At 44.6% G+C, this 14,541-nt stretch overlaps 1 long non-coding RNA gene across 1 annotated transcript; it reads right to left on the reverse strand.

Moving 5' to 3' along the window:
- Positions 1-12,895: 12,895 nt before the first annotated feature.
- Positions 12,896-14,214, reverse strand: LOC135365869 (uncharacterized). Its single transcript, XR_010413975.1, has 3 exons — positions 14,091-14,214; positions 13,462-13,522; positions 12,896-13,053 (listed from the first exon to the last, which is right to left on the reverse strand). It is a non-coding gene; the product is annotated as an uncharacterized LOC135365869 (long non-coding RNA).
- Positions 14,215-14,541: the final 327 nt, after the last annotated feature.

Here is a 14,541-nt window from a genome sequence, read left to right on the forward strand (position 1 = left end):
TTGTCTTTCTCGTAATAAAAGGGTAGTATTTTTAATATCGTTTTTTTCCCGCTCCCCACGTATGTGGGTTCCACGATATCCATGTAGACGATTATGTTGTGAAACGGGGGTTCCAGGAGTACCTCGACGGAGCTCGTGGCATCCTCCTCTTCCCCCGTGAACACGGTACGCGATTCGAAGCCCAAAAGCACGGCCAGGTACTCGGAAAGTCTTAGGGTGGAGGTGCCCTCGTAAAGCCGAATTTTACATTTCTGTTCGGTTCCGTCGAAGCTGAAGCGCGCGCGTTCGCCTACGCGCTGGTTAATCGCATCCAGAAGTCCTTGCGGTGTCGCATAATAGCCGGGAAGCAGACGTACTTGCAAAGATCGAGGAATTTTCGTCTTGATCGTAAAAGAAAATTGGCGCGCTACGGGGAGAGAGACGCGTAGCGTTTCCCCGTGTCCCTCGACGGGTGTGAGATGTAGCAGCTTGACAAAGGGTTCCGGTACGTGCAACCCTGTCGGCGTTTTCAGAGAGTAGACGTTATCCGCGAATTCTAGCGAGGCGTCCAGCTTGTGTGTCTGGAAATACTTGTTGAGTGTGTTACGTAGGGACGTGGTTTCCGAATTCAGAGTCACGTCGCCGAAAGCGATGGGTGCGGCGTGCTCCAATAAGATGGAGGTGGCTTCGCGTTCGCTCAATTTGGGAGGCTTCACCGCACGACCTGCTTCGCGGAACGCTAGCGAGGCGTCGAGCGCCTGTGCGAGCCGAGGGTCCAATTCCACGGCCTTCACGTCCACGGGTAAGACGAAGTCGTATCGCGATTTATTGTATGTGAAAGAAACGTTAAATTCCGAAAGGGCTTTTCCCAAATCCCTCTCGAGATCCGAGGTGACACGAAAAGTTCTCCCGGCTTTGACCGTGTCCTCGAAAGAAACCTCGATTTTCGCATCTTGCCTTTCATACCCGATATTTAAAAAATCGTTGCTTATGCTGAAAACCATCAGATCGACTTTATACCGATTCGAGAGCTGAAGCGGACTATCGAAAGCTACCGTGAAGGCGTTGAGTTTATTCGAGGGAAACTTATCCATGCTGGCGTTCGAGAGCAGGTGGACGTAGATGTCTGACGTCATTTCCCAATCTTGACCACGTCGCTGCTCGGAACCCAACTGTCGTGTTCCTTGTCGTAACTGAACCAGTGAACCAAGGAGAAACTCTGACCGTTCACTTGCTTCTTTCTCAGCACTTTCGTTACTGGCCAAGGATGATTGCCGTCTCGGGTTACGACGAGTACCTCCTCGGGGTAGAAAAATCCGTCCACTTCCTTACCCCGGTAATCTTCCAGGTGCACGACGGGAGGGGAGGTGTCTCTCAGGCAGGAGACGGTGAAAATCTGAGGCGACCAACTCCCTTCCGAGCTCCTATGAAAACCTTTTCTGTGTATTAGGACCCTCACTTTATCCCCCACATTGAGCTTCTTTTTCACGGAGGGTACGACGGGCTTCCCATTTATCTTATTGAACAGCTCCAATTCGTTTTCGGGTGTGACTTCGGACGGGCTGATGCCCAAAGTCCCGTGTTTGGTGGTGTTGTAGTCGCGCACGATCTTGGGAAGCGCGGAAACGAAGTGGTATTTTCCGGTTACTCTAAAATAACGGAATATTCTGTCGCGTAAAGTGCGTATCACGCGCTCTGCCTGCGATGCTTTGATTACTGGAGAGAAGGTGGAATACATGTGGACCTTCTTTCGTGAGAGATACTCCTTGACGGTCTTGTTGTAGAATTCCCCTCCTCTGTCGCAAAAGATGCGTGTAGGTGCGTTACCTCCCCGAAAAAGTCTTATCATGGCCCTTTTCATTTCGGCGGGGCGCTTCGTCTTTAGCGGAAGGGTGTGCAGAAAGCGGGAGAGGGAATCGATTGCCTCGAGAATGTAGCGGTAGCCACCGTTGAATCTCTTGTATTTTGAAAAGTCTGCGAGGTCCATTTGCCACACGTCGTTGATCTTGAGCGCGATGATGAGTCTCCTATTAAACGTTCTTCTGACCGGATGGTGAAGCGTGTAGGCGTCCAGCTTTCTGAGAATGGCGAGAGCCTTCTTTTTGCTCAAGTGCAAGAAATCAGGTGCAATAGTTTCAAGACTTTGGGGAACCAGGTAGGTTTCTGTCCCGTCTTACGTTGCAACAAATAAGTGATGAGTTCGTAAACAGAGGAGTGCCTGATGGGCTTGCCCGACACGGAGACACAACCCTCGCGATACCAGGAAATAACCTTCTTTAATTCCAAGACGACCGTTTCCGCTTGCTCTTCGTCCACCTCTGGAGAGAGGAGTGAATAGTCAAAGTCATTTGTAGCGTCGGACGCCTTGTTTTTATTGTTGTAGGGGTGGTATCTGTACTGCTTGAGAATGCGATACAGTGCCTGCAGTATGAGTTTCACTTTGACGTAGTCACTCTCCTTCGAGGAAAGCATGTTTCCGATGGAGCCGGTCACTTCAATTCTCTTGGCCGTTGGCAAAAAGGTTCAGCACTACGGAAACCAGGAGAGGAACCACCGACGAAAGAACGCCCTGCCCTCGCTGCTGAGACAGATAGCGCTTCAAACGTTGCGGATTCTTGTGAATCTTTTTGTAGGCGAGCCGACGTAAGAAGCGTTTGTGCTTCTTCAAATGCGCGAACGTGTCTGGAGCTAGAGCCACCTTTCCATTCAATACACTGAGGCAAATTTCGGAGAGGTATTTCATGTCCGACAAGGAAGAACGTCTCAAGACGTCGCGACGGCCCGGAGGGGTTACAGTAGAGAGCACTTTGAGTGAAGTGAGGTAAGGGCGAAGATTCATTTTGGAGCGTAGATATATTGACGTTCTCCCTCTCTCTTTCATACTCGTGATGCTGGACTCGGGACTGAAATTATTACAAATGTACCTGACCGCTCTGTTCTGGACAGCTTCTCACGCTTCTGTGTAGGTGATTTGGTAAGGGTCCCATATAGGAGAAGCATATTCAAGTTTTGGACGTACAAGCGATGTATATGTAAGTTTCTTAACGGCGCTAGAACTATGACGCAAATTACGGCGCAAAAACCCCAGGGCACGGTTAGCAGTTGAGACGACGTGGGAAATGTGTCTGGCCCAAGAGACGTCGTGAGAAAGGTACACGCCCAGATATTTGTAGGACGAGACACGTTGCAGTGCACTTGGTCCAAGTCGATAACTGTACTCCATCGTTATGCAGCGTCCGAACGACAAGACCTTGCTTTTGTCTATGTTAATCGGTAACTGCCATGTTGTACACCACTGCGAAATTTTGTCAAGGTCGTCCTGAAGGGCCGAGTAATCTAGAGAATCAGAGATGGTACGGTAAACTACGCAGTCATCGGCAAACAGTCGTATTCGTGATAATATTCCTGACGGTAAATCATTAATAAAAATTAAAAACAAGAGTGGACCGATAACGGAGCCCTGAGGGATCCCGGAGGATACCGATGACGGTGAAGAAGAAATCCCGTTAGCAACGACGAATTGTACCCTATTGGTTAGAAAGTTACGAATCCAGGTAAACGTTAAAGGGTCTAGATTGAGTTTCGATAATTTCAATAAAAGTCTATGATGTGGCACCCGGTCAAAGGCCTTCGCAAAATCAAGGAAGACTGCGTCAACCTGGTTTCCCGTATCAACTGATGAAATAATGTCATGTGTTCGACCCGAAAGTTGTGTCTCACAAGATAAGCCTTTCCGGAAACCATGTTGATAAACATAGAAGAAATTATTTTCCTCAAGAAAGAGAATAATATTCTTGACAATGATATGCTCTAGGAGTTTGCAGGCGACGCAAGTTAGGGATATCGGTCTATAGTTAGTTGGGGAGTGCTTGTCGCCACCTTTGTGTATTGGGACAATCTTTCCCACTCGCCAGTCACTAGGGATATCGCCGCTTTCAAGGGACTGGCGAAAAATCAGAGTAAGAAACTTCGCCGACTCCAGTTTAGTGTTTTTCAGAACTTTCGAGTTGATGTTATCAATGCCGCATGAAGATGAAAGCTTACAGTTGTCGATTAATTTAACAATACCCTCGTATGTGATGCAAAATGACGGCATTAGCGGGATATCAGGGGAAGAAATGATGGGAATATGCGACATATCTTCAGAGATGAAAACAGAAACAAAGTAACTGTTCAATACATCAGCACACTGGTTACTCTGCACTGCCATGCTTGATGTATCAGTTAAATGAATATCAGAGCATGTATCCGGGGTAACCAATTTCCAGAAACACTTCGGGTTGCTCTGCATTAATGTTGGTAACGTCACTTGATGAAATACACGCTTCGCGGACTTCAGAGATGATAAAAAGCTCTTTTCAGAGCTGTAATACCGTAGCCATGCTTCACGTGTGTTGGTAGTCTTGACCTTGCGAAAATAGCGCTTCTTCTTGGAGCGAAGACGTTTAAGGTTAATATTAAACCAGGGTGCTGACGGGGAGGAAGATATAGTGAAGGATGGTATGGGGGGGGGGTATTGACAATCCAGGGAATGTAGCTTGTCTCTAAATAGAATCCAGTTTTCCTCAACAGTACGATCAGAGAAGCTACTAGCGTACTGTTCAAAATACATCGATAGTTCTGTGTTGATGGCAGCAACGTTAGCGGACCCGTAGTTTCTTATTACTTTTTTCACCCTTTGAGGCCGGTTGGTTACAATGGCCAGGTCGAAAGTTAAAAATTTATGGTCACTTGGACCGTCAAAACAACTTGGAGTAGACAACATGTTAGGTATGTTCGACAAAACAAGGTCTAGTGTGTTGGAGGAAGAACTCGAAACTCTTGTGGGCACCTTAACGAGTTGTTCCAAATTGTAGTCTGAACATAAATTAACAAAATCGCGTGCTAAATGTGGGAGGTTAACGTTATGTATATTGTCAGCCCAATCAATCTGAGGAAAATTGAAATCACCCATGAGGACCATAGAGGAAGATGGATACATAGTACAAATTGTCCTAAGGTGATCTGCTAACTTTGTTACAAATTCACACATGGTCGGTGGGCGGTAACAAACACCAAGTAATAGACCACAGTTTGGATATGAAAGATGAGCCCAAACTATTTCTAAATCACAACGTACGTGAACAGGTACTAATGGAAGGCCGTCTCTAAAAGCAAGCAGCAGGCCTCCTCCCCTCCGCCCCACTCGGTCATGGCGAATAAAAGTAAAATTAGGAACTATTTCGTGATCAAGTATGCTATCGTTCAGCCATGTCTCTGTGAGGGCTATAATGTCAGCATTGCAATTATTCACTAAGGAGCATAAACTGTCACTTTTATTAACAACACCTCGTATGTTTCCCGACAAGACACATAAGTTTTTCAAGGGTCGTCAGGTAGTACGATCGCTACATGTTTCGCTCGGCTCATGGAGCGTGTAACCGTACGTAAAAAAGACGCTGAATCCGAGCTAGTGGATTTAGGGTTAAGAAGCTGACGCTCTGAGGTTGAATCATTCCAGATGTACACTTCGTTGTTGATAATTAACTTGTCATAGTTCAGTCGAACTTTCCGACCGTTCTTTCGGTCTTCAGAGGCGCTGGCCCAAAGATTCTTCCTAACAGCACGGATACGTTTGGGAAAGTCCTCGCTAACTGAGTACCTTTCAGTCTGAAGCAGGACCTCATCACTTCTGACTTCTCAGAAGAGTTATAAAACTTCAATATCGTTGGTCTCGGCTTGTCACTGCGGACGGAGTTGAGCCTATGTATGCGTTCGATGGAGCTGACTTGAACTTTTAAGATGTCTCTAAAGATAGAATCTCTAACTTTAGATAGCAAGTCGTCTTGGGACTCAGATTCCTTTTCCTCGATACCGTATATGATTAGGTTATTCCGACGGGAACGACTCTCGAGATCTTCTACTTTCTGCGATAGGGACGTTATGGTCTGCTCCAAAAGTGTAATACGCGAGAAGGAATCCTGGACTGCAGCTTTCACTGTTTCCAGATTTTTTACTTGGGATTCGATCTCTTCGACTTTTTTGGTAAGATCGCTAAGAGAAGCCTCCGTTTGTTTCTGGCTAAGCTGTATGGATTGTAAGAGTTTCCTATCGGAATCCTGGTTGGCCAGTATCTGAGCTAACATCTGTTCCGAAGTAGGCCCCGGATTTTTCTCAACGTCCCCAGATAACATAAGTAAATCTAGAAACATGTCAAGGCATGCAAAAGGCAGGGCAAGAACACTCTGTGGGCACGGCAGGACAACAAGAAAAAGGTCATCGCTCTTGTAGGAATAAGTACATGAGTTGCTGAGACTGACCTGCAGTGCAAAACGGAAAGGTGTATCAGAGACCATGCTTTGTTGCGTGCCGTGCCCACAACTGAGATGGTGCCGCAGTTGAAATCCGTTAGGTAGACTTGGGAGCATCACGTGGGCGGATGACGTAGCCGATGGAATATACACGAGGCAGCGTTGTAAATTTTCATCCACCTGAAGCGGAGAAACTGGCTGTGGAATCCAAAGTGGGACGCGATCCAAATCGGTTGCCGTCGCTAACAGCGGGCTGTTGATAACCAGATAATCAAGGTGATAGTGAGCAGGCCTAAGGACAGCATCTGCAGTGCAAAACGGAAAGGTGTATCAGAGACCATGCTTTGTTGCGTGCCGTGCCCACAACTCTATGGTATGGTAATATGGTAATCATATGAATGGGATCTTATATGGAATGAGAATCACATGCAAATTGGGTTATATTTATTATCACAAGAACAACAAGTACAGGTACAAGTATGTGTTGGTTGGTAACCAATAAACCTGCTTCCGAGGAGCTATGTTGAGTCTGATATCGAAGTCAGAACCACATACATTCGATTAATATGAAGCAGACCTTGATTGATGTGCATCAGTTCACGGCACATCATTTTGCTCCGACTAGAGTTTCACAAAAGGTGTGATATGACTAGAGTTTCCATTTTGGTCTGACTAGTTTCACAGAAGGTGTGATATGACTAGAGTTTCCATTTTGCTCCGACTAGAGTTTCACAAAAGGTGTGATATGGCTAGAGTTTCATTTAAAAAAACTTTGCATGTCTCCTGTGATTATGGCTTTCATACATCATGGTAATTACCTTTGCCACAATCTGTGTAGATGAGACGGGGTCGAGTGATACACAAGATCGACCTATATAATCAATCTTCGGAATGTACAGATCCGACAAAAGTGTACAGACCATGCAAGCGATATGTATTTTCTCCTCTGTATGACACCCAAGCCAGAGACGGGCAGGTTCACTCGTTCAGAGGGGTGAGCGAGTGCGCTGGAAGAGAAAAACCATCGATGGCAGTTTCGGTTTCACTTGAATGTGCTCAAAAGGTGGTTTGAATTGGTGTTGCATCACCTCTCGGAACGGATGAACAAGCCCACTTCCGCTAGGGTGTCATACTGATGAGAAAATACACTGCCTGTGTGTTCCTTGTGGTTGTGTCGGGACCTGTACATGCTGAATGGACCGACAAGGGACATGTTCACTAGCAACACCTTACTGGCATATTACCAGGAAGACTGGACCGACAGGTGTTTTGCAACAAAGGGGCCTTCAGTGGGCGAGGGACTGACAGATTTTTTACTTACATGACTCACTTGGCTCGGCAAGCTCAGTGAGCGTCACCTCGGTAATCTCTGTACAGAGTCAGGAATTATGTATTCCCCTTAACCACTGCTTCCCTGAAAATGGGGGAGCACTCAGACCAGTCATCCGCGGTGCATCATCCGAAAGGGACACAATGCAGCTTTTACGCTGTCCGATGTGGTCACTGTTAAGTTTGTCCCGTATTTGGGAAAGTTTCAGGAAAACAACAGCTTCCCCGAAGACAGGACAAACTTCGCAGTGACCGCCTCGACAGCATAAAAGCGACAGCAAAAAGCATTGTGTCGTTTTCAGATGATGCACCGGGGATGACTGACCAGAGTGCTCCCCCCAATCTTCAGGGAAGCAGTGGTTAAGGGGAATATATACTTCCTCACTCTGTAGGAAGATCATTGAGGCGACATCCACTGAGCTCACAGAGAATAAGGAAAGTGAAAGGTCTGTCAATGTGTGTTTGTTGCAAAACAGCTGTCACTAGGCTGGTGGCCTGTCAATAAATGTTGTAGTAAACATGTCTCTTGTCAGTGTTATTAAGCACATTCTTCATCTGAAGTTATAGTTTCTTTTTGTTAACATCATTTAGAATGTTCCCAACATGCGTCCGGAACTGTGTTGCACGTGCCATTATTTCTGCTGTCTTTGTCGGATCCCCAAGACTGCCGGTGATGTACTTGCGGAAGGCTCCTGAAATCACACAAGATACAGTATGAGGACCACTGAGTGAGAATTGCAGATTATTATTGCAGTATTATTTTGTAGTTTGTCAAAAATGTCTCCTAGTTTAGAAGATGAAATATTTTTGCACTTTCCAAGTAAATTTCAGTTTCATTGTGTCTTGGGCAATTTTCAACTCAACTCAAATGTGCGAGATCAGGAGGCCACAAGCCTAAACTGCTTCCAAGGAGCCGGTGCATACTGGACGTGAACTGTGTATCCACATACGCAATGTGCTTCGTTGTCCTTGTCGAAGGGCCTAGCGACCCTCAAATGTAGCAAGTTACATTGACCTTCAATAATAGATTTAAATGATACCCTTGGAAACGCACCGATCGACATTTACAAACAGTTTAAATTTAGCAAAAACCGCTGTTTCGCCACGTTCACTTCAAATTTCATTTTCTCGTGACATGCGTGATCTCCGTGGCCTGCGAAGTGGTCATCTTCTCCAGTCTTTGGCACAACTTTGGTGCAAATGCAGCATAACAGGCTATACAGCACAGTATGGCGCAGCACCCTGTGATTGAAGCAAATAGTGCAGCACTTCTATCACTGGGTTACCCTGTTGCGCACACTAGACTAGCATGCTGTTTTTATGTGCATATCAGAGTGGCTTACTATGACACAAGAATGGTTCTGGTGCCTTCTAGTATGCCTGGCGTGTGCACCAGAATGACGTGGTATTATACTGCGAAAGGTAGAGCAGTCCGATGTGGTTCATACACACCAGACATTCAGGCACCAGAGTATGTGCGCTCTGCAGTGATTGTAGTCAAACCTTGTTATGTCAGGGGGAGTGACAAAGGGTAGAAACGCCAAGCAAATATAGACTTCCCTACACTCTTAGAAATGAGCTTCACCACATAGCACGCTCTTAGCCAACCATCATCCCGAATGACAACGTTCTCGCCTCTGATTTGTTGAAAACGGGAGGAGGAGCCTATTTTGTGCCATTATGCACGGCACAAAATAGGCTCCTCCTCCCGTTTTCGACAAATCTAGGGCGAGAACGTTGTCATTCGGGGTGATGGTTGGCTAGGAGCGTGCTATGTGGTGAAGTTCATTTTTAAGAGTGTAGTTTATTGGGATCAGCCTCACTGCCTTGTCACTCCGAAAGCTAATCTCTTTCAAGATCATGCGGGGAAGGGGTGTTGTCTGCCACATGTCAGGAACATCGGAATGGAAGTTGGAAAAGCTTCGGTATTTACTTACTTTCAGCCGCCTCCAGCTTCCGTGGAGTCAAGGATGGCTTTGCCGCCATACCAGTCTTCATAAACCGCCTCGATGGCTGGCCTGTGGCGCTCTTGCGAACCAGCTCGCTTGGCTCCCAGATAGCGCGAAGCAATTCTCTACAGCAGAGAGAATCAGACTTGGCTTTGAAGATGTACTGCAATTTCTCCTCATCAATTAGCACGCCACCTCCAGTGTACCTGGAGCAATTAGAAAAGGCTTAGCAAGGCAAAAAGAAAGTAGCATGAAAAGAAACAAATTCAAGAAAGATGTTTACTGTGACATCAAAGGCATGAACAACACACTGTTTTTGTTCTAAAAATGTTATGCATTCCAGAAACTGTCATAGCAAACATCCCCTTCGATAAGCACAGATTTCTTATGAAAACAGCAGGGGCCCTATCCTGGTCAAAGTAATCTACCTCGATTACTTGAAATTTCTTCTGTCATTGGTGCACAATCGAAAAAGGCGTGAATATTAAAAGTGTTTGACACCTTCTATCAACCAATCGCCCACGTGTTATCTTGGAAAGCGACCCACCTTATCGGTGTTTCCTTCTGAGAATCCGAAGGCCACACCTGTGATCTGCCCGCCCTGCCTTGTTGCTCACTGATCTCTATGTATAAAGGCTGGATCGCGCATGGGAGAGGGGCTCGTGGGGGAGAGGCGTGCCTTCGGGCCGCCATGTTGGTGGGCCCTAAAGTGCTGTGTGTGCCCATAGAAAACAATGGGAGGCAACAGAGATTGTGAGTATTTATTGCGCTGCTAGCATTGATCGTTGTTTGTCATCACACAATTTTGTAAGGTGCCAGTATACTGATGTATCCTAACAGTGTTTCACAGGTGTCCTGCCGTTCGATTCTTAATTAGAATGCAAAACGTTATGTTTTGCATTCCGAAACTAGACCGTCACTGCAGTGCAGCGCTGGGGATTGTACTACAGCACGTTTCCCAGCCAATATTTCAATAAGAAACGACGTGAGATTAACAACAACCATGTATATAATATCCCGTACTGCGTTCTGGACAAAAATTGTTCCATAAAGAACGGCCCGGGAAAAGATATACTCACATGGCAGAAAGAGATCGTTCTGTAGAGTCACAGCCGTTGTTTTAGCCGTGTATGCGTTTAGTATGATTTATGTCAAGCATCGCCTTAGAAAGAGTCTTTTAGTAAACGACAGCGGTGCTTTGCCTCGCAAATATGGACACACCGAAGCAGCCCAAATAATTACTTCACGCAATTAGATCACACTCGTTAGGACAGTTAATCAGGTAGTGATGTAAGCTTAATCAATTAAGTTACTTAGAAAGTGGTAACACCTCCTTGAGACACAGGACTTATCTCTTTTTGAAGTACAGCCCTTCTATGTTTGTTTGCTTCTTCCTTTATTTGTTCTGATTATTTGCAGGCGCGGTTGTGCCAAACTGAATGTCCTTCTCCAGCACTCACATGCTTTTGTTGAATACAACTGCAGTGTGAGAAAAGCTGCTTGGGTATGGGCTATCCAGTGCTGACTTTGTCATGCTTGTTATGTGGAGCATGTTCCAAAAAATGCAGCTCCACGTATGGTCTTCAAATTGCAACAGGACTATTTGGAGCTTGAAACAGTTGTGATTTTGTCATTTTGGCCCTCGTGTACCCAGTGTGTGAAACGCAAACAAAGAAGTCTAACACGATATGCTTTTGTAATGAAGATCACTGGTGATGAGTAAAGAGAATATACTAGTTCTAGTTTATTCAATATTTTATATCATTCATTATATTCCGCACCAACAAGCTAACTATTAATAATAAAAAAACTGAATTCATTCTCTTCCATAGCCCTCAGAGGAAACTACCGCTGCTGCCAACTTTAACGCTAAATGGTAGCTCTCTTTTACCTACTGGCAAGGTAACGTTCCTGGGAGTAACGTTAGATACCCATTTCAAGTTCACAGCACACATCTCAAACATATGTCAGCGTGCGGCTTACGGCCTTCATGCGTTATCCAAGGTCAAATATTTTTTTCCACTCCATACACTTGTGTCATTATATTACGCTTTCATACATTCCCCACCTCTCTTACTGCATCACATCATGGGGATCCACATATATCTCTCATCTCTAAACCGGTTACAAAGAAGAGCTATTCGCATCATTACATTGACTCCCACAGTATGCAGCAGTCGCCACCTCTTCATATCACTGCGTATTTTGCCACTCATGCAGCTGTTTCACTTCCGCGTTCTACTGCTTCTGTACAAGCATTTGTCAGGTGTCTTCAACAATCAGTGTCTTGCAGTAGTCGTTCCATCTAGATCACCTTGTAATTTTCTCCTGCCACGCACAACAACCAACTACGGGAAGCAAACATTCACCTTCGTTGCTGCCAAACTATGGAACGCCTTGCCCGATAACCTAAAGTCAGTACGTTCGTTCCAACGTTTTCGGATCATCTTACGGAACCATTTCATGAATTAGTTACTCATATTCATACACATTCTTTTCATGCACGCTTTTTCAACTACAACTGTATTTGTCTTCTTTCACCCATGGGCTTTTTCGCCTACGCTGTTCACCTTCATAAACGTCACATTTTTGCTCAATCTCTTGTTGTTTTTATTTCTTATATTTATTTAATTTGTTTGTTCTTTTATTTTTGTGCGTATTGTGCTTTGTCCCATACTGTGACAGTACATCGTTATATTGGATACCATGTTCTGATGTTGTCGCCACATACATGATATTCAGATTGTTTCCGGGAGGCCCCACCTCTAGCTATGCTACGGGGCCCCCACTGTGTACTATGTATTGCAAATACTACTAACAAAATTGAAATGGAATTGAAATTATTCAATATTTTACGTCAAGTTTATACAACATCGAGTTTATTCAAGTTCAAGATTTATTTCTTGCACTTATGCGTTTCAGGATACAATGAACGTGCAGGGAGGTCGCAAAAGACTACATTTATTGTTTTGTGACCTTGCTACAATGGCAATATATATTTTAGGAATGACAATGGTCTGGTACGCTCTCTAAATTTGTAGCACTCAATTTTAGGTTGGAATGAACAATGCATAGCAATTTCCCTCCTGATATTTTCTCATATATGCTGAATTTTAAATTTAGTGTGATCGAATATGTGATAATATAATAATAGTATATAAGAATATAATATGTGATAAATGAATGTGATCAACAGTAGATGTAAACAACATGAGTAGCCAGAGAAGTGCATTTTCAATAAATAATTTTCTTCCTATAGCGTATATGTACATGCCTATTAACTGAAACAATTATCACAGTTCCCTGACAAGTTTTAATTTCTGAGAGTGTACTGTAGAGGCTCTACAACAGTTCATACAAGGTATTGTATACTGTGAATGCCTTTAAAAATCCCATGTGACACATATGCCTTTACTTTCTGGAGGTGCTGTGGTAGTCAAAGTTTGTGGGCATTACGCAGGTTCTGCACCCATTTCTTGAGTATGTCGAGGCAACCGTGAAGTAACCTGCATTGATGATGATTATTCCAATTTTTATGGTGCATCGACAACAAAGGAAATAATACATCAGAACATTGGTTTGGGTGTAACCAGTTAAAAATGAATATGTTGTTTAATAAATGCATTGGACAAATGTTAAAACATCAGTTTAAAACATGGTTTACAATCCCTGTATCTTCTAAAAATTCAAAAGATTAAAAACTATTCCAAAAAGAATATGGGGAACTCTTCTAAAAAGAATTATAATCTCTAATTATTATATTGCTGGGTGAAGGAGCCTAAAGTGTAAGGTGTGTTTCTGATGTGAACATGTAAGAAAATATGCAAAACTGAGAGAGGCTAACCACAGTGCGTGCACTGAGGTTGTTCCTTCCTGTAAAGTAGAAACCAGTGGATGAGGAACGTGATACTTACCTGTACACCCAGCCGTATCACACTGCACAGATTATTCACTGGGTAGCCCTCATGACGAAACCTGTATTGAGAAACCACTTTTGCCTTAAAAACTGCTACAAATAGCGCGACACGCTACAAATTATTACTATCGTAACAAGCTGACGATACAGCTCAGACACAAAGGCGTTATTCAAGTCGCGCCACACCACCGTTACGTAGGATTCTTTGTCACAAATCAAACCAAGGCACAAAACAATACCAATACATGAAAAAAGGTGACAATCTTGGTCTCATTATGACGTAATACCGAACTTGTGCGCGAAGGTAATTCAAAGAAATGAATGTGGCACTTGCTTCCGCAGAGAACACGGTGTACCATGCTAGCAATGCATGCAAAAAAGCGCTCGAGTGCTCGCACATATATTAATGACAACACTACCTGTGTAGTGTAACGTGTTCTTTCAAGCATATTATGCACTCAAACTGTATTTGCCGCCGGTTAAAATGCAAGTGTGCTCGATTGAACGTCGGAAGAGCGATCAAGCAACCTGCATCCAGTGCTCGTTTTGGGCAAAAAAACACTTCATAATGGGCAACTAAATATACAGAATGGACGCCTATTTATTCCTTGATGAAGAGTGACTCACCTGTATAAATTTAGGCCCTGTAACCTTGCCAGTACGGTTGGTACGACCGTAATTGCAAGAAGTTGCCATGATCGCTGCGGCGACTGTTGTGGGTACAGTAAGATGGCGGCCGGTTTCTTCACGCTCGCGCTCCCTATCCGCGATCCAGCCTTTTACAATCGAGATCAGTGTTGTTGCTTCGGTTCTTAGGTGTCGGAAACAGAAAACTCTACCGGCGTAAAACTGAATTGCGTGGAAAATGCGCGGAAAAGCACGCTCGTAATTTCCTTTTTTGCTGTTTGTCATTTTTCTTGACGTACAGGTGTGCAAGGCGGCAATGTTTGTGTGACACCGTGAGTGTACTTTGCATTTATAATTCGGTATGTGCCCGTGAGATGGCGCTGATGGCAGGCAACAAAACGATGAAAGCGCGAAGGATCATTGCAAAGGGTCGAACGGACAGTGTGGCGCG

This window comes from Ornithodoros turicata, chromosome 1 (assembly GCF_037126465.1).
Source record: "Ornithodoros turicata isolate Travis chromosome 1, ASM3712646v1, whole genome shotgun sequence".
NCBI lineage: Eukaryota > Metazoa > Arthropoda > Arachnida > Ixodida > Argasidae > Ornithodoros > Ornithodoros turicata.